We start from the raw sequence: 26,296 nt of genomic DNA on the forward strand, positions 1-26,296 counted from the left end.
CTTCACTTCCAACACCCCGATGTGCTTGCAGTATTGTCCTCTTTATAGCTGCACATGGATGTAACCAAACAAAACTATCATTGTAAAATGCACATTGACTGATCAATATATGAAAGGCCCAATGAAATCAAAATTAAAGTTTGCTGGTTTTAGTCCATATCTACATGCTTTAAAGTCATCTTTATGATATTGTACCCCTTCATCTGTTCAGTGCACCCGGCTTTGTTCTAACTGGGGCTGATATTGCTTTCGTAGGGCACTTTGAAGGAAACACAATCCATGCTATAGGGTTATTCAAAACAGATTTTCCAAAAAGAATCGATTAAAAAGTGAGTTCTGACTGACCGTTATCACTTTTCAGCCATGTGAAGACCTCACAGTATAGTGTAATTGCATTTGAGGGAATAGGCCATAGGGATTATCACTTCTGAATGGGATGCGCCAATGCGGGAGCTAGACACGAGAGAAGTTGCTGGAGTTTATTTACATTTTGTGTGCAGCTTAAGGGATGTACTGCACCAGTAAGTATTCTTCAGGACATATGCTTAGTGTATTGTGATTCAAAACTTAGACATATTATATTTTACTTGCTTGTTTGTCATTCATCCTGCAAAACGGCTCCAGCTTCATCAAAAGCAAAGATCGCTATGTGCTGTGTGTGTTTGTGGGCTGGATGAATGAATGCTGTCAGATCCTCATTTGGTTCTAAATGTCATTGGAAAAGCTGGCCGGATCGCTTCTAAGGTTTCCACTGTAAGCGGCTCTGACATTAGCAGCATGGTGGAAAGGGGTGTGTGGGTGTCTGTATGTAGACTAAAGCCTATTGGCTATTTTTTTTAATGGGATGAGTCGTTCGACATGCCTCGCCCCCACCTTCTGTTTCAGTAGGTAATACATCAAAACACCAAATCGATCCATGCTCATCAAAGCATTTTATGGGGCCTTCAAATATTGGTTTGACATGGTTGTGGTTGCGTAGTAGTGCTGGAAGCAAGTAGCAGTAATTATATTGTTGGCAGGGGCAAAACAACCAATAAAACTGGGGGGAAATTGTAGCGTTTTGTTGAGTGAGCGGAAAAACTGCTACTGGCCCCATAAAATTATGTCTTAAGGGACAGAAACATAGTACTTAATGCACTTGGCCGATGCATTGCCAACGTGTGTTTCCGGTTAAACTTACCTAATGTGCATTCTTGCATTACTGTGGCGGTAAATAACCTCAGTACTCAAGGGGGCGATAGAGTCACCTTACAAAAGTGTGCCATTAAACTGGATGTGTTATTATTATACTGGATGTTTAACTGGATGTTATTATTATATTCTGAAGGTTTTTTTTTTTTTGCCATATATGTACTGACTTTAACTTTCTAGCTCAGCAATTAAGTTCAAACTGTTGCTTCACCTTGACAGTAATTGGAAGATGACCATTCACACTAACATCTGCTATAGCGCCCATTGCGGCAACATTGATAAGGCAATGCATCCTTGTATTGTGTTATGATTAAGAATTGCGGTCTGACACGTTTTTGAATGCAATAAGGCATGAAATCAAGCTTCAACCGATTGCTTTGATGAACTGAATGAACGTGCAAGCAGTAAGTGATCTAGGATAGACAGTGGCCATTATTTTTAATGGTTGTTGACATCGAGTCAACCTCAAAATGAATACCAATTTTATTTTGCAAGGGTTTCACACAGTCATGGAAAACCTGGAAATATCATGATGGAAATGAGTGTAATCTTAAAAAGAGATTTCTACAGTGATTTTTTTTCTAGATTTTCTCTAAAGTACTTAATAGGCTAGATATCACTTATTGTATGTGCTCATGTATAGTACAACTTGGAGCTAGTTGGAGAGCGTCAGTCTTGTTGGAGACATTGAAGCATGCTATTTATTTATTAATTGAAATGTTTTCATGAATAGCCCTAGTGTATTTTTACTCTATTAAATTTGATTCTGTGGAGGGAGTTCCAGTTTTAATCAAGAATTACATTTGGGGGGTAGAGATGGTTGCAATCGGTGAGAGACAGAGGGAATTAGCAAGTTTGAGATAAAGAGATGACACTATAATTTAGATTGGCCTATGGCCCAATCCTTCTGTTAGGGGGTTTCCAGGCTTAATTGTCACTATTATTGGTTGTGGAGATACTGTATCCCACGATAAAACAAGCAAAGAAATCCCATAGATTTGTATTGAAGGACACAAGTCATATCTAGGGGCTAGAGTATCATAGAGACTTGGGGTGGGATCCTTTGACATAGGTCAGTGAGCAACCACCAATAACACCCTAGCACCATGCCAGAGAGATTTGCGTGGGCAAGCTCCACTAGATAAAGATACAGTACCACACTGCAGCACATTCCAAGTACTGTATATGCATTCACAATGGTGAACAACTGGCCAGACAGAAGGCTAGCTCTAAAAAACAAAACAACAAAAAAACACTTTTCAGAAATCCTATATGGAACTCAAAAGGAAGCTCTTCAGATGTGTTCAAAATGTGAAAGTCTGTCATCCGCAAAAATTGACACATCCCTCATCTGCATTTTTAGTTTAAAAAAATGCTAATGAATAAATAATGTGGTCCCACTTTATTTTAGGTGTGTTTAACTACTATGTACTGACATTAAAATACATATAATACAATGTATTTATTGTGTAACAATATGTTGTTCTGCAAAATGATCACAAGTCAAGTCATCATTTTTATTTGTATAGCGCCTTTCACAACACACATCTTTTCAAAGCAGCTTTACAGAAGATCACGCATTAATAAAAGATAAAACTGTAATGACTATTATGTCTATGAGTCATCATTGTGTAGTTTCACTATATGTCGCTGTCCTTATCACGGTGCCGTTTTGTGGTCCAGTTTGAAAAACACAGCGGCTCATTTAAGCTTATCGAGGCCCATTCGGCACATTTCGCGGCTGACCCACCGGCCCGCTCGGTTCTCCCTATGCCCAGTCCGCCCCAATCGGCCACAAAGTGCGTCGGCCCACCGGGAAAATGCCCGGTATGCCAGATTACCAGTCCAGCCCTGGTTTGGGGTTAGGTTTAGGATTTGAAGTTAACATTAACAGTGTAGCTACAGATGTAATTAAATGCAGATACTTTGGATTCAGACACCATCTGTCAATCAACTCTAGAACGCGCATGCACATTAGCTAGAAATGTGGGAAATTGTTATTATTACATTTTTAGCGTAATATGAGGTAAAGAATCACAATTTATGATACCAGTATTTTCAGATTTTATTAATGATTTGAAATATGTTCTTTGATCGTAATCTTGACCAACCATTTTTAAGATTTCTGTGTTTCCCCATTCAAGTAGATAGGAGCTGCAATGACATGACTGGAAATAGACTACCAAGAGTATTCCAAAAATGGCCGACAGTGGAATGACTTTCTAGAAATACTTTCGTAACTATTAGCTATAATGCTAACATTTGTATACAGACAAAGTTGCAAAAGAACCTTTGAAAAGTGCTATGGTTTTGATTCAGTCATTGTTACATTCACAACTGTGGGAAACATAAAATTGCCAATAATACAATTATTTCCTGTTTGTTGTCTTCAACATGAAATGTGAACTACGCTTTAGCCATTAGCCTTTGGCTATACATCAGAACTCTTAGCTATGGCTTCATTAACATTATGATGGGTGCACAAACATATAAATAGAAGGATGCTAGCAATGTTAATGTCAAATGTTTATTCTACCCAGGAGATTGTTCCAGAGTCTCTGGCACCACAGCACAGTCTGACAATAAAAAATATTTTTAGCTTTAATTGGCTGGACGAGGAACGCTGTCCAGAAAATGTCTGTATCACTTACTTTCAGGCAGCCTCTGCAAACTGAGCATTATTTTATTTTAATTTTTTTCATTTCAGGGCATGTAATATCCCTTCTGTAAAGACAAAATGTGTTTCACCAAAATAATACAGTATAGTATAAATAGTATATATGTAAAGTTAAACCATAACCAAAAAAATATGATTTAATGAAAATGATGAAAGTTGTTTTTTTTCCTGTATAATTACTATGGTTTTACTATGAATATCATGGTTAAAAAATGGTTACTGTAGTGAAACCATGGTCAATTTATTGTGAGGTAACGCAAAACTATTTAAAAAAAAAAATCCCACCTTGTCCTCTAAGGGGTCCATAATTGTAATGGTGGTGGCCCCAAAATAAATTTAAACTAGGGCTGGCAATCGATTAAACATTTTAATCGATTAATTAACATGGTGTCCCGATTAATTAATAGCAATTAATCGCATATACAAATATTTGCTGAGAAACCCCTCATGTTACAATAATTCAATATATAATGTTTAAATAATTATACATAGTTATCTTTAAATATTAAAAAATTATATACTGTGTATATATATATATATATATATATATATATATATATATATAAAATATTCAGATAATTAAAATGCATTACATTCTTTGCAAGCGGCTTTAGAATACAATGTATTGTTTACTACCATATTATTGATCATAAGTCAACCATTGGCATACAGTTCACAGCAATCCATTTCACAAATTAATTTGTCAATAAGTTGGAGATTTATTATGAGGGCTTGTTTAAGGACCCCTCAATTTACACCAGCGTCAGACATGCTTGTGTGGCCTCTCGGGTGCATTGTGTCATAAACATAAAATGTTTAGGTCACTGTGTCAAGTTAAATATAGTTTAATACTTAGAACATATCTTGAGATCCCTTAGTTTGAATTTGCACTCTATCGAGTGTTTTGAACACAAGAACGTAACGCATGTTTGTGTTGTGCTGCTGCTGGATGGTTGTTTTGTTCACTGTATAAACTGCGTGTTTCCCACACAGCTGAAATATCAATTACTGCCCTCTGGAGTAAACAGGTGGTACTACAAGTTTGCATTTCTCATGAATCTTCTTTATTACGGTCCGGGGGCGTGCGATTAATTGCGTAAACTTTTTTAACGCAATATTTTTTTTAATTAATCGCACTGAATTAACCCGTTAAATCGACAGCCCTAATTTAAATAAATAATTAAATAATAATAATTGAATTAACAAATCCGGGAATAAGAATAAAAGTAAACACAATTGATCATTAACGCAGCAAATCAAACAACAAAACAAAGTGATATATATTGCAATGTGTTTGAAGGTGTGTATGTGTGTAAATGAATGAGTGTGTGTGTGAGAGAGAGTTCAGGCGAGTTGGGGTGTATGGTGTACGCTGGTGTACAGTGCTGCTGGAACTCAGAGGGAGAGTCAAACAAGAGGGAATATGGGTAAGTCCAAAGAGCCCAGCAATCGTTCTGGCATTTCAACTTTAGACCTTTAGATCCGTCACACCTAACTGAAGAGATTTTCGGCAGGTCCATCGACTGCTTTCTGTTCCTCCCAACTCCACTCCACTGTAACTTAGGTGCAGTCAACGGCTTTCAAATTCAGGCCACACTCTCTAGTGATGAGCACTATTTAATTACTTCCGTTGTCTTTTCTTTCTCTCTTTTCCAATCGTGTTTCTTTTCCCCAACACTCATACACATAGAACAAACTTTCTACATCCTTACACCAGCTCGGCACACCACTTTGCAATGTTTAACCCACACCTGTAACACCTTGTGCACCATAACAAAAGGCCATTTTATATTCTCACTCACACTCTGTTATTAAGGGGTGCGGAAGCAGGACAAGACGGACAAGAGGTGCGGATCCAAACATGGTTTTAATTGACTTTAACACATAAGAAATAAAAGGTAAACACAAAGGAAAGTCCACGAAGGGAAAACTGGTAACTTAAAACACAATGAAACAGATTAAACACGATGAACCAAAACACAAAGAAAACTAAGAACTCGGGTAGGGAACACGGACCAGGCTTGGCAACATACAAGAAACGAACGACAATCGACAGAGACTAAACAAAGAACCAGGGTTTAAATACACAGACAAAGTGGAGACAGAACGAGACACAGGTGGAAACAATGATGAGTGCAGGCAGTGAGGGAGGCCGGGAATTGTGGGAAATGTAGTTTTAGACAAGGACAGTGAAACACGGGGCGGACAACAAAGAAAACGTGACTGTGGAGCGGAGGGGGGCGGGGCCGGTCGGAATATCGCGCGCCCGGTCCCCAATCAGCCTGATGAGGCGCGCGAGGGATAAAGGCGGACGGTGACGATTGTTCGAGAGAGAGAGAATTACGGACATGTCCGTCATGTGTGTTTATGTTTGTGCTTTGAGTTTTATTAAATATGATTTATGTTGACTAGCCGGTTCTCGCCTCCTCCTTGCCCATCCTTCAACTGTGATACATTGGTGCCAAAACCCGGGAGGGAGGAGGGATGCCCGTCGCAGAGTCCTCGACACTGCCGTCCACCCAGGGGAGCGCCGCTGCCATCTGCCGGGGACGGAGTAGCCCGACCGCCGGATGCGGGGTACGGCCGTCGTCCACGGGGCAAGTGGGGACTGGATACCCGACCGCCTGGAGCGAGGAGCCGCTGCCGGGGCGGAGGAGTGCCCTGCCGTCCCCAGAGATGCGGAGGGGTCGAGGGAAGACCGCCGTCCGCGAGGGGAGGAGGGAAGAAACTCTCCGACCGCCCGAGCGGTAGAGCCGCTGCCAGGGGCGGAGGAGTGTCCCCATTTGCCGCCAGAAAAGCGGAGGCGTTCTGCCCGCTGGGGTCGGCGGTTTCACTCGGTTCGCCCGGTGTTGGAGCGGCTGTCGTCCGCCTGAGTGTGGGGAGTGTTCGAGGACCACGCGACGGTACATCAGAGAACCGGTGAGTGAGCTTTTTCTCTCTCCTCTCTCTCTCCCTGTCGCACCGTGTTGGCCTTTTCCTCGCCTATTTTGTTTTTTTTGTTGTTGTTGTTGTTGTCTTCCCTCCTGTCTCCTCCCAGGGCGAGGAAGGCGGGGATGACCACGCTGGACGCAAGATACACCCCGCCCCAGGGATGGGGGTGTACGTCATGCCGGTGGCACCCGGCCTGAGATAACGCCGGGAGGAGTGTGGAGCGGAGGGGGCGGGCCGGTCGGAATATCGCGTGCCCGGTCCCCAATCAGCCTGATGAGGCGCGAGGGATAAAGGCGGCCGGTGACGATTGTTCGAGAGAGAGAGAATTACGGACATGTCCGTCATGTGTGTTTATGTTTGTGCTTTGAGTTTTATTAAATATGATTTATGCTGACTAGCCGGTTCTCGCCTCCTCCTTGCCCATCCTTCAACTGTGTTACAGTGACATGGAGCATGAACGGTGACGGGTGAAAAGGAAAACACGGAGCAGACAAGGAAACATGACAAGAATGTGAATAGAGAAACATAGAACACAAGACAACAGTGAACATGACAGAATAAAAGAAACTACAAAAAGACTACAAAACCAAAACAGGAATTAAACTAAACTTCACGATGACAGTACAAAAACAAAAGACAACAGGGAACATAACATAACCCCCCCTCAAAAGGACCGGATTCCAGACGGTCCTAACAAAAAGACAGAAATACCAAAAAACAAAATTACCAAAGAGTGAGGGGGTAGACCAGGGGAAAACAGACAGATGAAAGGGAGAACAAGGGACACAGAGACCATCCAAGGAGGCACAAGGGACAAATAGGCAGTCCATGGGGGCACAAGGGGCAATTGGGCAGTCCATGGGGGCACACGGGAAATTAGGCAGTCCGTGGGGGCACACGGGAAATGAGACAGTCCACGGGGCACAAAGGGAAATGAGACAGTCCACGGGGCACAAAGGGACAGGTTTAGGGGGCCAGGGAGGGATCGACCGGGCAGGGACAGGTTTCGGTGGTCTGGGAGGAGGCCACAGGACAGGGGCCGGCTTTGGTGGCCTGGGAGATGGCCATGGGCCAAGGGCCGGTTCAGGGGACCTGGGAGGTGGCCCCAGGACCGAGGCCGGTTTGGGTGGCCTAGGAGATGGCCGTGGGGCAGGGGCCGGTTCAGGGGCCCTGTGAGGAGGAGTGGCCACTGGGGAAGCCGGCGGAGCCGCGTGAGGCAGAGCCAAGGAGGACCTCGGAGGCGGAGCCGAGGGAGGTGATGGCTTAGAAGGCCCTGAAGGCGGTGCTGGGGGTTGCTCAGGAGGTGGAGCGGAAGGAGGCTCAGGAGGCGGAGCCGAGGTAGGCGGCGCCGTAGGAGGCTTTAGGAGCGGAGACCAGGAAGGCTCTGGAGTCTCTGGGGGCAGAGCCGTAGGAGGCTCTGGAGGCAGAGCTCGAGGAGGCTCTGAGGGCGGAGCCGTGGAAGGCTCGGGAGATTCTGGAGGCAGAGCCCTGGAAGACCTAGGAGACGGGGTTGAGGAAGGCGGAGCCGAGGATGGCTCAGGAGGCCCAGGAGGCGGAGCCATGGGAGGCTCTGGAGGCGAAGCCGTGGGAGTCTCTGGGGGCAGAGCCGTAAGAGGCTCTGGAGGCGGAGCCGTAGGAGGCTCGGGAGGCTCTGAGGGCGGAGCCGTCGGAAGTTCGGGTGGTTCGAGAGGCGGAGCCTTAGGAGGCTCGGGAGGCGGAGCCGTAGGAGGCTCAAGAGGCTCTGGAGGTGGAGCCGTAGGAGGCTCGAGAGGCGGAGCCATGGAAGGCTCGAGAGGCGGAGCCCTTGAAGGCTCGAGAGGCGGAGCCCTTGAAGGCTCGAGAGACTCGAGAGGCGGAGCCGAGGGAGGCGGCGCCGTCGGAGGTTTCAGAGGCGAATGCTTGGTAGGTTCTGGAGTCTCTGGGGGCAAAGCTTTTGGAGGCTCGGGAATCTCTGGAAGAAGAGCCGTAGGAAGCTCTGGAGACTTGGGGGGCGGAGCCCTAGTAGGCTCGAAAGGCTTGAGGGGTGGAGCCCTGGAAGGCTCGAGAGGCCTGAGAGGCGGAGCCCTGGGAGGCTCGAGAGGCTTGAGGGGCGGAGCCCTGGGAGGCTCGAGAGGCTTGAGGGGCGGAGCCCTGGGAGGCTCGAGAGGCTTGAGGGGCGGAGCCCTGGGAGGCTCGAGAGGCTTGAGGGGCGGAGCCCTGGAAAGCTCAGGAAGCTCGGAAGGCAAAGCTCTGGAAAGCTCGGAAGGCGGAGCTCTGGAAAGCTCGGAAGGCGGAGCTCTGGAAAGCTCGGAAGGCGGAGCTCTGGGAGGCTCGAGAGGCGGAGCTCTGGAAAGCTCGGGAGGCAGAGCTCTAGGAAGCTCGGGAGGCAGAGCTCTGGAAAGCTCGGGAGGCTCGGAAGGCGGAGCTCTAGGAAGCTCGGGAGGCGGAGCTCTGGAAAGCTCGGGAGGCTCGGAAGGCGGAGCTCTGGAAAGCTCGGGAGGCTCGGAAGGCGGAGCTCTGGAAAGCTCGGGAGGCGGAGCTCTGGAAAGCTCGGGAAACTCGGAAGGCGGAGCTCTGGAAAGCTCGGGAGGCTCGGAAGGCAGAGCTCTAGGAAGCTCGGGAGGCGGAGCTCTGGAAAGCTCGGGAGGCTCGGAAGGCGGAGCTCTAGGAAGCTCGGGAGGCAGAGCTCTGGAAAGCTCGGGAGGCTCGGAAGGCGGAGCTCTGGAAAGCTCGGGAGGCTCGGAAGGCGGAGCTCTGGAAAGCTCGGGAGGCAGAGCTCTGGAAAGCTCGGGAAACTCGGAAGGCGGAGCTCTGGAAAGCTCGGGAGGAGGAGCCCTGGAAGGCGCGAGAGGTGCTGGCTCTAGGATGGGCACGACCACTGGCGCTGGCTCTTGGACGGACCTGGCTACTGGCACTGGCTCTTGGACGGTCATGGCTACTGGCACTGGCTCTTGGACGGTCATGGCTACTGGCGCTGGCTCTTGGACAGTCGAGGCTTCTGGTGCTGGCTCAGGGACAGTCGAGGCTACAGGCGCTGGCTCAGGGACGGTCGAGGCTACAGGCACTGGCTCAGGGACGGTCGAGGCTACAGGCACTGGCTCAGGGACGGTCGAGGCTACAGGCACTGGCTCAGGGACGGTCGAGGCTACAGGCGCTGGCTCAGGGACGGTCGAGGCTACAGGCGCTGGCTCAGGGACGGTCGAGGCTACAGGCGCTGGCTCAGGGACGGTCGAGGACTCAGGCTCGCTCACAGTGACATGCGTGGGCTCTAGCTCGCTCACCGTGGCTGACGAGGACTCAGGCTCGCTCACAGTGACATGCGTGGGCTTTAGCTCGCTCACCGTGACATGCGTGGGCTCTGGCTCGCTCACCGTGACATGTGTGGGCTCTGGCTCGCTCACCGTGACATGCGTGGGCTCTGGCTCGCTCACCGTGGCTGACGAGGACTCAGGCTCGCTCACAGTGACATGCGTGGGCTTTAGCTCGCTCACCGTGACATGCGTGGGCTCTGGCTCGCAGACCGGGGCTGGCGCGGGCCGGGAGGCGGAAGCCCGTCTTCTCTCCCTCCTCCGGGCTGACGAAGTGGGCCGCGCTGGCTCGTGGTAGGTGACTGGCGTGAGGGTCGGTTCGCAGACAGGTGGGGCTGGTGTTACTGGGGCCGCCGGAGGTGGTCGAAGGGACTCCATTGTGGAGTCCCTTCTCAGCAATGCCCACGGTTAACGGTGAGCCGCAGACCCGCAACGTCATCTCCACGAATCTGCAGAGAGTCCACTCGTGCGTTGCTGGTGGCAACCGCTCCCTCAACGAGGCGTTCAGGTTGCCCCTGAAGAAGACCACCAGGGCAGAATCCGGGAAGTCGGAGACGCTAGCCAGCCTGAGAAAATCGCCAATGTGAAGCACTGCCGGTCGGTCCTCTTGCTTCAGACACAGCAGCCGATAATTGGCCCGTTGAACCACTGGATCCATTTTTGGTCGATTGTTCTGTTATGAAGGGGTGCGGAAGCAGGACAAGACGGACAAGAGGTGCGGATCCAAATGCGTTTTTTATTGACTTTAACACATAAGAAATAAAAGGTAAACACAAAGGAAAGTCCACGAAGGGAAAACTGGTAACTTAAAACACAATGAAACAGATTAAACACGATGAACCAAAACACAAAGAAAACTAAGAACTCGGGTAGGGAACACGGACCAGGCTTGGCAACATACAAGAAACGAACGACAATCGACAGAGACTAAACAAAGAACCAGGGTTTAAATACACAGACAAAGTGGAGACAGAACGAGACACAGGTGGAAACAATGATGAGTGCAGGCAGTGAGGGAGGCCGGAATTGTGGGAAATGTAGTTTTAGACAAGGACAGTGAAACACGGGCGGACAACAAAGAAAACGTGACATGGAGCGTGAACGGTGACGGGTGAAAAGGAAAACACGGAGCAGACAAGGAAACATGACAAGAATGTGAACAGAGAAACATAGAACACAAGACAACAGTGAACATGACAGAATAAAAGAAACTACAAAAAGACTACAAAACCAAAACAGGAATTAAACTAAACTTCACGATGACAGTACAAAAACAAAAGACAACAGGGAACAAAACACACTCATTATGCCTTGGGGGCGGAGCCTTAAAGTGGCAGGGCACATTTTTACTCTGCCACATACTTTGGTAATGGCATGATTTTTTTTTTTTTGGAAATGTGCCATGGTAATACCTTAGTAAGTACCTTAAAGTGCCATGTTAATGGTGTATGAATAGGGTAATAATCATTCAGTACCATGATATTGGCATCAGATGTCATAACGGTACCAATGTACCGCCACAGTAATAAGTATAATTATTATTCATGGATTACATTTATACTATCGGTTTTAACAAACCAAGCCTTGCAAGTGATATCCTTGTGCCAACACTCACAAGCATTTACAAAACAACCCATAGCCTCAGACTAGCCTTTAGGGTTTGTACAGTGCCAAATTTGGATCACTGGCTGCATGGCAAAAATGGACTCAAGCTTACGATAAGCATTAGCCAGATCTCCATATGGCCAGACCATTCCAGTAAACAAGCAGTTTTTTTTTTTAAGTCTAGCACTAACTAAACACGATTTTAAAATGAAGATAACATTTGAGTGTTAAAGAGAAAATAAATATGATGGAATGTTTCCGTTAAAAACAACCACTTTTAACCGATTGCTGATTGAACTGGTAAAGAGACTCGCATGCTGTTCTGAAGCAGATGTTAAAGCATTTGACGCCAGGGTGCTGTTTTGTTTTTCACTTCTTATTTTATTCCATCTATTAATTTTTTCCTTGGAGGGATCAAAAGCTTTGCTAATTGAGTTTTTGAAATGATGCATGATTACACAAATTAAAGGCATTTTCGCTACAGCACTTATGGGCTTGCGCGCACAAACAGTTGTGTCTACCCACTCGATGTTCTCTGCATATCCATCTGCAAAGTGAATGGCAAGTACTGTTCTTAATATGGAAATTATAAACACCCCCAAACCATATAAATGTATTTTTAATACAATTATGTATTCTATTTATTCGGAATCTGCCTAAATCGTTAGAAAACAAGCCTTGCCAGAGCTGTGGCATAAAACTAGTGCACTTGCTTGTAACATACAGTATATGACATGTGTTGGCTCGAGGGGACCTAGGTTCGAAACGGGCCTGAGTCATGACCCGATCCCCACCCACCCTCTACTATCTGCAAACTAAAGGCTGAAAAGAAAAGAAAGAAAAAGAAAAGTCTACATCCAGATTGAAAGTGCTGGATTGTTAAATCTTGCAATGGCTAAATCAAAAAAAAAATGAAGGGGTCAGTAAGTTAACCAATGAAAGTCATTTCTGCAGCAAGACTGATTGGTTTAATTGATTGTCCTTCCCATTTCATTTGAGCGATGAGTGATGTCTTATGGCAGTACTGATCAGAACAAAAGCTGCATTAAAAAGGATTACGTTGGATTAGCAAGAGGAAAGTCTGATGGACAACCAATGTAAAACACAACACAAGCATAACAGCCTGCTGGTTTTGCAAGTAAATGGTAGAGCAGGATGTGATCGGTGCCGTGTGGTGTTTAGAGTGAAGTGTATGGAAAGATAGACAGAGTAAGCGAGAGAGAGAGAGAGAAAGAGCATGTGTGTTACATAAATGGAGTACATTTATAACAGTTGTGACTGCATGTGAAAGGCACTAGTGTAGAACAGAACCTCTCCAGTGAACAAAAAACAGTACAAAATTCACTTTTCTTTAGTTATTAGTGTTTGAAAGGCAGCACTGTATTGAAATCCATCATATTTCTTTTACCTCTGTCAATCGATTAAAAGCTTCAGTCGAATTAGTTACATGACATGCCAAGTAATTTGTATAATTAATCGCATAATCATATCAATATTTACTGATGTTTTTTTTATTTCTTTATGGAGCATCTCACTTTGGTTGCATCGTGTCATAAACATAACATTTTTTGGTCGCTGTGTCAAGTTACACATAGTTTAATACTTATAAAAACACCTCTTGAGATCCCTAAATTCAGATCTGCGCTCCATATACAGTCCAAAAATTGCTGGGTTTATGACAATAAATAAATATATATATATATTAGGGCTCATTATAATCAATGATACAGTCTACACTGGATTCTTACATTTTTAAGTGGGACTTAAGTGACAAAACTAGGCCATTCATGTAATAAACTATATAAGCAATGTAAATGTATGTAATTTAATTAAAATACAACATATACATTAACATGTCTCATTTTAATGTTGGCACCTTGTAAGAAAATAACTTTCTGACAACTCATAGGGAGAAGAAAATCTAATTTGCTTGACAGGTGGGCCAAACCCCACTGCTGGCTACTACTGCTAGTACTATAAACTACTACTGCTGCTCATTCTGAGTGGGGAGGGAGAACAGAGTCAGTAGGGAAGCACAGTTAAAGAGCAGGAAGCACCTTCCCTCAGGGTCCTGTTAGAATTGGTTAATTTGAACAACTTACTGACCTGGATATACTATGCATGAGTTATTTCAAACACACATCCGCTCATGGACATAAAGCAGTGACTGAGAGAGGGCAAGTAAATGCATGTCATGTGACTGATTAATCTGGGTCATTACCAAAATGCAACCATTCCTCCAAAACAGTGCAACAGTCATATTTCAGAAGTAAAAAAACTCTTAGATTTTTAATGATATATGAATGGTGGTGGTGTGTATGGAGTGGTGGTGTAGTGGTCTGAAGCACATAACTGGTAATCTGGTAATCAGAAGGACGCTGGTTCGATCCCCACAGCCACCACCATTGTGTCCTTGAGCAAGGAACTTAACTCCAGGTTGCTCCGGGGGGATTGTCCCTGTAAGTCGCTTTGGATAAAAGCGACTGCCAAATGCATAAATGTAAATGTAAATGTAAATCTCTTGTGACATACCTATGAGCTCTGAGGTTGTTAAGTGATGATATACACTCATCATCTTAGGATCACCTGTACATCTACAATACTTATTCATGTGCCCTTACAAAAAATCAAGAGTTCTGGAAAACTAGCTGCAAACTTGCCACAAATCTACCGCAAATTTGTCACTCGTTATTTTCACATTCAAATGAGCTTGTGATTCCCTGTAAATGTTTGCCAGAAGTTTGTAGTTTTGTGGTGAACCTCTGGCAAACCTTTGAAAACAATGGACAATTAGCCACAAGTTTGTCAGTGAGTGGCAGCTCTGCAGATGGAAATGCTTTATTGATGAGAGTGGTCAACGGAGAATGGCCAGACTGGTTCAACCTGACAGAAAGGCTACGGTAACTCAGATAACCACACTGTACTATTGTAGTGAGCAGAATAGCATCTCAGAATTCAAAGTACGAACCTTGAGGTGGATGGGCTAGAACAGCAGAAGACCACGTGGGGCACATTATAAGGATCATAGTGTTCCTAATGAAGTGCTCGGTGAGTGCATGTTTCTGTGAAAACCACAAGTCGATGTGATTTCAGCTTTTTAAAATCTTGTTATTAGTTGAATTCCCAGTGAAGAACTACACTATCCTAAAGAGAGATCCACCAATCAGAGAAGTTGTTGTTGCCATGGAAACACAGCGACCGCACACACTCATGAAGTATTGCGAATGACATAGTCAAATCTCCCTACAATCTCAAATTCTTAAATATTTGGATATATCTGATTTTTTGTCAAAAATATATTAAAATATAGGGTATAAATAAATATGTATTTGTTATATTGTTTTTCCACTTAAAATGAATGCCTATAAGTCAGTAGTGTTACATTGTAATGTTGTTTTTGACTGATTAGATCCAAGTTTGTGATGTGATTTATCTTGGAACTGATTAGTTTTGTTAATGGCTGAGAACCTTTATTGAAGATTTTTTGTAATCCCTATGGAGGAAAAGAATGGTTTCTCATTATAGAAATACATTGCACCTGGAGACATGCAAAAATGGCAACATTCGCTCAATACAAAATAGGGAAATTATTAAAAAATGTACCCCTATGTTCACTTTGTGATTGTGAAATTGTTATAAACAGACAATAACCAATACATTTTCAATCTTTGAAAAGCGTGAGTTTCATATTTTTATGCAATATATTAGGATATAGGCCTGTTATGATTAGGACATGACAGCGAACTGCATATCATGAATGACCCAGTGACATTACAGGATTGTCAGCTGTGAGGTGGAATGTGCTGTGCAAGCTTCCTGAACTGAGCACTGTCGAATTTTGCTTTTGTCAGTTTGTTTGTGTTTTCTGTGGGGGGAGGGCAGGAACAAACAGATCCAACAGTGCAATAGTCCTCCACACAGCTATTGATTCCCCCAAAAGCAATGTCCCTTGAGGAGTCAACCTGTCCGAGCAGGTTTGTATTTCGGATGTGGGCATATCAGATGTCCCCTCCATGTGACAGTTATTTTGTATTAAAACAGGGTTACTTATTTGAGGCAACATTTTAGGAATTTATGCAGAAAAATCATATATAATGTTTAATTTTAGAGAACAGTAGAGAAAAAAACAGAAATAGATGGGGAGAAAGAGTGAAAATGCGATTGGGGAATGTTGCAAGCTGCATTCAAACTCTTTTGGGAGGTTTTCCACTGTGGATAGTACCTGGTACCAGATACTTTTTTTAGTACCACCACGGTCAAGGTTCCAAGTGAGCCAAGCCTAAATATGATGTCAAAACCCTGTAGGTCACTGATTGGTCAGAGAGAATCATCACTACCAGCATCACTGGACACGGGACCCTCTAGTTTTAAAGTTAGCTATAGCGATAGCAGCATCATTTGTTCACGCAACTTTCGAATTGTATAAATAAATGGCTGTGCACAAAACAACGCCATGGTCAATAAATTCCTCTTGTTAGCGACAAACTAAACGAAAAAGTCTTTCAGGAAGTGTATCAGCTGTTGGCCGCACACATCTACCACCAGACCTACCAACAGTGTAGGGAAAAGAAAAAGTGGAAGTGGTTCAACCAAATGGATGATATCTAGACCGGCAAGCAATGGGATATCTAGACCGGCGAGCAATGGGAGGAAGAGTGCCCTGGACTCAACCATGGCTGGAGTCCATGATGGAGGATGGTATGCTAACTCTATACTCTGCTTGAAAGCTTGCTTCTAAAACAACCAGGCCAATTTAACTGTTGCACTAGTGTAAAATCACCATGCAACAGCTGCTTTATGCAGCACAATGAGCTAGTAGCTAACAGCTAGCGGTCGTGTTATTGTTTATTGTTTTGTGTAGTGTTTAAGATGATGTCACAGCAGTAGAGGCGGCGCAACTATGACGATCAGCCTATAATCTCATCCACGTTGAGGCGACACTAAACAGCAGTGGTTAAAGAAAGCTCAGAAAAGTAAAGTGAGTAGAGTCGAGTCGAGTCAAACCGTAATGTGCTGTGGAAAAGTGCCAGTACTGGAAGAATAGATTAATTTCAATGTCCAGCATTGTTTGTAGGAAACTGGAGTCCTCAATCAAAAAGTGGAATGGAAGAGGTTGAAGGCAGCTTATAATAATTTATTAGACATCTATATTATGCTTTTGAGTCCTTTTGAAGCTTGAAGAGGTGGTCACCATAAACTCCATTGTATGACGTCACTGTGCAGAGCATATGCTCACAATTTCTACCTTTGGGTTAAGAAAAAGAAAGAAAATTATATGGGGTTATAACAACACAGGGGTGAGTAAACAAGGAATGAGTGCTGTCACAGATAAAGGTGTTATATTTCAAGACACCTATTTCAGTGATACTGTATGTGTCAGGTAACAAGACCTTTTTCTGCATGCCATTTATAAAAAAAAAAGAAAAAACTTGTTCTCCATTTTCAGGATAGTACAATCCAAAGCATTCGGTGTTGTTGTGAAACAGTAGGCAGTAGAGCCCTAGCTGAGGACAAAGTCTAGTCTTAAGACATCAAGGGGAACAGTAGAGTCATGTGGTGCAGTGTGGAGGATGGGACAGTATGTAAAATAAGCTAGTGTGTGATTACACTGATGTCCTCTCTCGTTCCTCCAGCGCTAATTAGCTCATCCTGCAGTGTCATGATATCACCAGGCACAATCGATGATGCATTGTAAGGTGTTGTGTGAATGAAACAATTCACTTCTGAATAAGACAACTGTAACTATAGGAGCAAAATTTTAGTCAATTCACTGCCAATATTATTTTCTTAATCCATATTTTTGTCTTGTTTTCTGTACAAATATCGAAAGTAATATTGTTTTAGATATTAAGACCAATTTTTAATTAAAATAGTGGTTTTATTTTTAATAAACCATGACAATTCTTGGGTTTCATAAGAAGTGGCAAATATGATTCATATAAGCAAATAGTTGCATATGATTTAATTTATTTCATTTAAATGCAGAAAAAAGTAAGCTGTTTTAATTTCAATGTTTTATATATATATATATATATATATATATATATATATATATATATATATATATATATATATATATATATATATATATATATATATATATACCAATATATCAGTTTTACGATCAATCAGTGCCGATAGTTGCTTTTTGGAACTATCAGTTATCTACAAAAATCTATGTAGATAGTTGCCGATAACCGATAGTTCCATCGTCTGCTATGAGGGGTCTCACACAGGCATAACGCAAGGGAAACCTTATGCATTCCTGTGTTTTGCTTGGGCTTTTGGCAGCGGACGGTATTACCAGTGTACCTGAACAGCCTCACAGAAGCAACTTTTTTTATGTCAACATTCAGTACTTGTACTCATGCGAATAAAAATCATGAGAACCAGGTGTTGTTTATTGCACCAACTGACACCCTGTCTACGTCGCTTCCATTAATCAATGACACTGTCTACACTGGAAGCATCTGTAGTGTCGCTTCAGTCAGCTTGTGTGTTATTTAAATAATCTTTTGTTTCTAACCATACGCAGTTGTTATTAGAAAACATGACAACATTTTTATTCAGAAAATATTTTTTGCATAGTGAGAGAAAACAAGTGGGCAAGCACAAAATCAAGCTAGCAGCTTCCTCAACAGGTCTGTCAGCCTCTCATGCTTTTTTATCACTCTCTCTTTCTCTGTCTGTCTTTCAGTCTCAGAGTGTGTTTTGGCTCTATGCTGGCTTTTCCAATCAGCCTTGAATGAAGAGCCCCGCTACGTGGCATGGTCGGAAGACAGACTGTTCGCAATCCGTCAAACTGATCGCAGCAGCTCCAGTGCTGCCAAAGGTGCAGTTAATGAGGTCAATGCCACTTATCTGCAATGGCCAGAATGGCCATGCTCCTGCTCTCTGATGCCCAGGTGCAATCTCTTCATCCCGGGTGATGCTCTTTCCTCGCAGGTCATTTGACAGGTTCTCCGTTTAACCATTTCTTTTATTACACGATAGTGATGTGTCACTATAAACCATTTCAAGGATTGTTCTTTGGTGACGTCAAGTGATGTCAAGTGACGTCACTGTTCCGTGAAAATTTGTCAAAGCAGAGACCATTTTGCAGAGATGGGCCACTTCTATTAAGCTGAATGGAATAAATTGGAATGCCCAATGGCAACCAATGGTAAACAAAAAAATACAGCCTCATCACTGCTCCTTTTAAACACAGAGAGCGCCTCTCCTTGGGAGATTGTTCTCTACCTGCTGGCCTATTTGCGGGTCCAGGAACGGAGCAGTGAGGGTCCGGTGCCTCGGACCAATATCATTTTGCTGCTTATTTGAAATATATATATTTTTTGTAATCTTGACCAACCGTTTTGGAGATTTCAGTCTTTCCCCATTCAAGTATATAGGATCACTGTCATACCCAAACACCCCAACAGCTTTCCAAAAACAGTGGCCGAGTGGACTGAGTTACCTTAAAAAAGATACTTTGTTGAAAGGATCCAGAAATACGTTTGGATCATTCTAATAATTTTTTTTTTTCATTCTTGAAATGGTCTATAGAATACCAATAACTCACTCTCATGTCGCTCCAAACTAGGCCCAGATCTAGAAATAGTACATTAGGGGGACAATACCATATATGGAGGAACGTTATATATCAGTCATTACATTATGTGTGTTACTGCATGATCAGTGTGTCACTTTAATAATAAAGCAAAAAAAAGTATAGTAACAAAATGAAAGCACAAAAAATCGTTTCAGCCAATTTATTGCATTTAATCTAAGTTTAAACATTAGTCTATGTTTAGAGCAGAATTGTCAGTTATTTTAGAGGAGCACCTGCATTAGAGCTTAAGAGATGCATGTGCTTCTCAATTGTGACTTTATTGTTATAGGCTATCAGATACATTGAAGAAGTTCCATGAACCTGTGCATTTTCCGATCGGTTATTTCATTTAAAAGCCGAACGTACTGGTAAAGTTTAAATATCTAGTTTTAGTGGTTGATTGACAGGTAGCTCCTTTCATCCAAGAATTCCTTGGTTTTACCAGACATGCGCTTGGGGAGTCTATAATATCATTAAGCCTATCCACTGTCATGTGTATATGGATGCTACCACCCTGAATGTAGTACTTGTAAAATAAAAATAAAAATTATAACGGATAAAAATTGACAATGATGGAAATTTTAAAATTGATGGATAAATATTTTTTCTAGCACAACCTCTGGTCATGACAATTCAATTTGATCCTGTGCTCCCCCCAGGCCCACTTTACTCTGATCAACAAGAGGAAAAGGAAGGATATTTCGTGTATACTGACTTCATATTTCAAAATGCATTTATAAGATTCAGTTCATAATATTATCCTGCAATAAAATGTAAAAGCACGGATGAATGCAATCGGCTCTTATAGAGATGTGTATGAGTGCGATCAGCCCTGCTTGCATGCTTTCTCTGGCCATGCAAAGGTGCCCAAAGATGGAGTTTCAAAGGGATTAGAGTCCAGATGATGACTTCACATAGTAACTGGAGCAGTGGGCTAAGCCACCATTACACAGGCTTAAAGTCACTGTAATCATCAACGTCTATCTCTACTATGGATACAGTATTTTATCTCCAATGATCAGTAGACCTAGAGTAAGCATATAGATTTCATGATCTGAATCAAACTGAAAATATATATATGGTCAGGGCAATGTAGTATTGCTTCTCCAACAATTTGATGGAAAACACAAAATGGGATAAAACCATTAGAAATATTATAATTGCCACAGAATCAGGGACATTGTAATTGGGTTATGCGACTTTCATGAGAAATCGACCTAGAATGGGACCATGAACTAATAGGGACATAGTGATTGCCCATGGCAAAAATACAAAAATGTGGCACCTTTAGGGGTCTTGTAGAGTCCATGCCTCATGGGACGGAGCTGTTTTGGTGTCACGCAAAGAACCAACAGTATATTAGGCTGGTGGCATTATGTTTTGGATCATCAGTGTATATCTACCGACAGGGACAGACCGAAGGGGAGGACCTTGAACTGATATGCCCGGCCCTCAAAAGCGAACAGAAGAAACAGTCTGTGCTGAAGTAAAATTGAGACATGTAAGTCCGCGTCCTTCAAGTCTACCGTCGCAAACCAATCTTGGTGTTGGACGATCTCCGCTTGCAGGACAGCTGCGTCCTCACCTCTTACCAAGGTGAAACGGACGCAATTGAACCTGGGCGGATGCCTGGCGAACTGAATCGCGTAGCCGAGTCGGATTGTCCTGGCCTGTCCTTTGGCTTTATGCAGAACACAATGTGAAATTCAGAGAAATTTTAACACTGATATTTTTTTTCATACAATGAATTAGAATGGAGATTAATGCTGTTAGTCCCAAACATTCTGCCTTACATCTGCCACAGAAGTTATATATGTTTTCAACAACGAGGAGAGTAAATTAATACATTTGTGGGTGAACTTCCATTTAACTACACCATGTCACCCAGAAATAATTTAAAGCAAGTCACGCCACTCTTTACTGCAATTAATGTCTACAAAGAAAATTAGAAAGCCCTCTTATATTACTTAAATTGACAATAAATATGCTATATATTTTTTTACATATCCTGCCATATAAGTCCATGAGAGCAGAGTCAAATAAGCCAAATGCATTTCATATTGTCATGCCCAGTAAATGGATTACTTAAAGTGTGTCCGGGTGTGTGCAGAGAGGCATGTTGGGAAACCATCCTGTCCTGCAGAGCTCAGGCATTTGGCAGAGCCGTCGTGCCCTGCGCCATCCAAGTCCGCCTCCCAGAAAAACTAAAGCCAAATCCCAAGGTGCCAACCCTGGACAGCCCAACTGTCTGCTGTAACTTCCTATTGCCAATATCCATGGGGATTACCTGAAACACTCAAGGAAATTGAAAAAATTGACTTAATGGTAACTACGAAAACACTATTTGCAGCACAGGAGTGAGGTGAGGAACTTTAGGAAAAGATTGATGAGGTGACTTCTTGGAAGAATTTGAGTTTGCCCATTGATGTTGTAGAGGGAATGAAGAGGGCCTGAAATTCTGTACCAATGCACCTGTTCCAATTAACCCCTTTCATGACTAAATGGCAGCAGAGAAATGTGAAACCGAACAGTGATGGTGCTGTCTTTATTTCAGCAAAAAAACAATGGTCTTTTATGGGCAAGGAGGAAAATCACACTAAATCATGTTAGCACAAGCATTTTGTTATCCCAAGAAAATAAACAAGAAATGAGTTCATTGTAAATGTGTTTAAAAGATTATTCTTTTGTCTTGTTGACAATTGCAGATGACCAAAATAACTGTAGTTCACAAAATCAAGTAAAGAAAGACAACAAAAGAGAAAATTCAAAAGTACAAAGACATTGATAGAGAAACAGAGAAAGTAGAGATGAGAAAGTAAAGAAGTCGAGACAGACAGTGGGATCACAAAAGTTAGCGCACATACGGAAAATGGTGAAGACAGCAGACAGCAGCTATTAGACGAAGGCGGATAAATCCCCATAGCCAGATGGTACTCACATTCACAGATTAGCAGCTAAACTAAAGTCTAAAACATGCATATTTTACATAGAAAGTTACCTTAAAAGGAACAAAGAAAGGCTGTTCGTTACTCTAAATGGTATTAGTGTACAAAGTAGTATTAGTAGCGGCAGGGTAGTATTGTTATAGTAAACAAAAACCAACATAGTCTCATGATAACTTGCCTTATGGAAATCGAGAGTTCATGGCAAATTCATTAATGCAAATGAGCTTTGCAGCAAACTGTCCATTGTTGCCAAAGGTTTTCCGGAGGTTTACCACTACTGGTGAAGAGCAGGAACTTCTGGCAAACTTTTGTGGAGAATCAAAAGCTCATTTGCATGTGAGTATAAAGAGTGGCAAATTTTCTGTAAATTAGGGTCTAGCTTAGATTTTTTTGCAAGGGTTGTAATAATTTGAACGAGATGGTGAAATTGTAAGATATAATACCAAAAGGTACGCCATTTAGAGACCAAATAATCAACAAACAGAATTTCAAATAAAATTTTAGCTAGCCTCCTATTCAAAACTTTATTTTAAAAAAGGAGGCATCTTTGAACAAATTGAGTTACTTATTCCAAAAATGATTTTTGCAATACTAGAAATGAATAGACTGATTAATTTCAAAAACCTGTAATACGCTTCACTCATCTTCTTCCAAACCTGACGTTTTCTTTCTTCCATGGTACACAAAAGTTACGTTTCTATTAAAATCATTATTTAGGTTTAGGGTTTGGGTAAGAGGTAAAACTTCATGGTTAGTTTTAGATTTGTGTAAGCGATTTAACTTGGAAAAAACATCACATCATTTGTTGGTTTGTTTATTTTTCTCTAAGGGACTGAAAGTTTAAAAAAATTGTACAAGCCAACTTGCATGTTTCGACATCTCATACTATTATAATAACTTGGGTTGACAAAAACTGCAATGAAAACTAAATTAAATCATTCCCCTAATAGTTGACCAAACGTTTGTTGATGAGAAGAGTCTAGTTTTGATTGGTCGGTTGGTCGCAGAAAAAGAAACTGCACAGGAAACCCATGAACACCGGTATTAATGCTGATTGGAAGCTAGGTGGTAATATGGGGTAATTTTCGTTAAGCAGGGTTTGGGTTAAAACCGCCCCAGTCTCGAAGCTCATGCGGGTTGCCAGAATGTTGATATGCAAATTAGCCAACTCAGCATCCATTTTAAATGATATCTGGGCTTTAAGATGTCTCCATCTTCCAAAGGCATCTCCAATATTTATACTTGTTTTACTCCGCCTCTGGACATGGTGGTGTTTAGATGGATGGCGAGGCTTTTTAGGTCAGGTGGAATCTGTTATCTCTGATCCAGTTCGTTTGCTGGCTTCCATGGCTGCAGCATGCAGTGTTGTTTGCCTGAAAACCCGTTCAAATCTGGCAACCCGGCAGTGTCGAAATACTATTGGTGAGTGGGCAGTGGGTGGGATCACACAGGCCAAAACATAAACAGAAATTCCGGCCTGGAATGGAAACTTCAAAGTAGAATATACTGTCTGTAGCACTATTATCAAAGCCAGTATTTCAACTTAGCATGTTTCCTAATTCCCTAATTACATATTATGGTAATTTTATGATTTGGTACAGTAAAAATTATAAAACATATAGCACCTTTTAACTAGCGCCTACTAGTCGACTAGAAAAATCTTTGTTCGGGGGCAGCCCTAGCTTAAATACATTTTCCTGCCTCCAACATTTTTCAGCCAGAATGTTATGCACAATGTGTATGTACTGTATATTATACAATTCTAAGATACTGTATTATAAACAATTTACAACTTGCTGTCAGTACGCATGAAAATGCCACTAGACTAGACTGTTCTGAAAAACTTAACAGTGTTAAACAGACTTAAATAGCATTTTACACATTAAATGGAAGCTCTAAAATACTAAAACTACTAAAATAAGATAAAAGCTAAACTACAATGAAACACTAAAACCAAACTCAAACTAGAAAACACTGAAAAAAATTTAACACGGTCATACAGTGAAAACAAATTTGAAGGAACAAGTTGAAAATAAAATAGAAAACAAAAGAAAATTCAAACTCATGTCGTAGTAACGACTGGAAAACTGGAGATAATTTTGATAGCCGAGTTTCCAAATTTGTTAGGAGCCATAAACCTTCAACACGGTGGAGAAGAGTATGGTTTCTGTAGTGAATGATTGATTTTATTAATTTGATAGTGCTTATCCCTTTATATTTTTGCATATCAGTAACCATTTAATGCAGAGAAAATATCATGTTTTTGAATAAAATTCCATTATCGTCAGCAAGCTAACTCCATTCCGTTGTCAAAATAACATTTCCCCAAGAAATGTGCAAGAATGAACTTGACTGCTTCCATTTTTCATATTCTCTCCATCAACAGAGCACTTGAACTTGATGTACTCATGATTACGGCTTTAGAAGTGGGAAGTAGGATAGCACACAAAGGTAGCATGACTTCAAATGCACTGATTCCTCTGTTCTGTGTAGCTGCCACTTGCAATTACTATGAGCATCAGTAAATTGTGTATGAATGGAATCATGCTGACACAGCAGGGTGGAAAAGGTCTTCTTGACCTCTTTGTCATACACATGCATCGGGTGTCAGTGTCCTGCTGTCCTCAAGCCAACAGTGAGTCTCCTATAACCCTCTCAGGACCATCTGTCATCTTTGGATGAGTGTTTGTTTGTATGTTCATGTGTTTGTGAGTAACTGACATTTGTGTGCCACTTCCTGCTTCATACTGTTCGAGGAAGAGATCATAGCTTTAATTTTCAAATTGCTTAACTGGAATTAGCCTTACAATGTCTGTCTGACAAACTGTAGTGTTACTTATTGAGAGAACCTTTGATAGCTGAATTATTTGCAAATCAGACCAATGTACAGTATGTACACAATACAAAGAATGTAGAAGTACAAAGTACACAATATTGAGGCATTAGTTTAGCAACATGCTAAAGTCAAATTTCAGAAGTTTTAATCTAATTAAAAAGTACCATTTATCCCAATATTTGTGTGCTATGTATTTTTATGCTTATTAAAGTATTGAGGCGTTAGCTTAGCATAATGCTAACATCTTTATTTTGAAATCAATTGTGAGTCAATCGACTGACTTTAACACTGACAACTTTTAACCCTTCATAAGAATTATGAATGCTGTCACATCAGTCATATTATCACCAGCAGGCCCACCCCAGAAAAGAGGGGGATGAAAGAGAGAGAGAGTAAGCACTGAACATGTTAAAGCTGTTGACAACAGCATTAAACTGCCCTATTTTACTGTCCTATAAACTCCATTGTGTACATTTCTCCATGTCTTTGCCTTAGACTATGTGCTAACCAGGCACAACATGATAAAGCTACAAGCGATAAATCCTATCTCTTACATTTGCACGTTTATTTGACAGATTACTTTATCTGAAGTGTCTTACAGTGCAGTCAAGGTTTACATTTTATCAGTATGTGCATATGCTTGGACTTGAACCCATGACCTTGGTGTTGCTATCACAATGCTCTACAAGCTGAGCTTCAGGAAGTCATGGAATCTCTTCCCAGTTATTCTGAGTTTCCGTCCTAACTATAAGTGACTACGACAAAATCATCAAGCACCATTTGGTTAGAAACTAGAGAATTATGGAAATGTAATTTTGCCTTATTATTTATCCTTGTTATTATCATACGTGTATATTGATTATATAGTATGTAAGTAGCTACTTGCTATGCTGGTGTGCTGTCTTCCTCCCTCATAAACATCACAGATAAAACAGTTGTGAATTAGATATAAACATGTTCCATTACTACTGGCTTTGATGCCAACATGCTTTGGCTTTATCATCAAACAGGGAAGAATGTTGCCTGAAGAATGGAGCTAATCGTTAGTTTAAGTTCTGCAAACTTAGCTTAGCTTCTTGTTTAACACAATTTAAATAACCTGGTCACAATGGGTGGAATAACTGCGATAAAACTCTTAATTTAATTGAATTGTTGAAGAACCAACAATGTTAAGTGCTGCACAATAGGAAGTCTTATATATTCTTCTTTGTTTTCAGGTTGAAAACCTGGATT

Source organism: Xyrauchen texanus, chromosome 50 (genome assembly GCF_025860055.1).
Source record: "Xyrauchen texanus isolate HMW12.3.18 chromosome 50, RBS_HiC_50CHRs, whole genome shotgun sequence".
Taxonomy (NCBI): Eukaryota; Metazoa; Chordata; class Actinopteri; order Cypriniformes; family Catostomidae; genus Xyrauchen; species Xyrauchen texanus.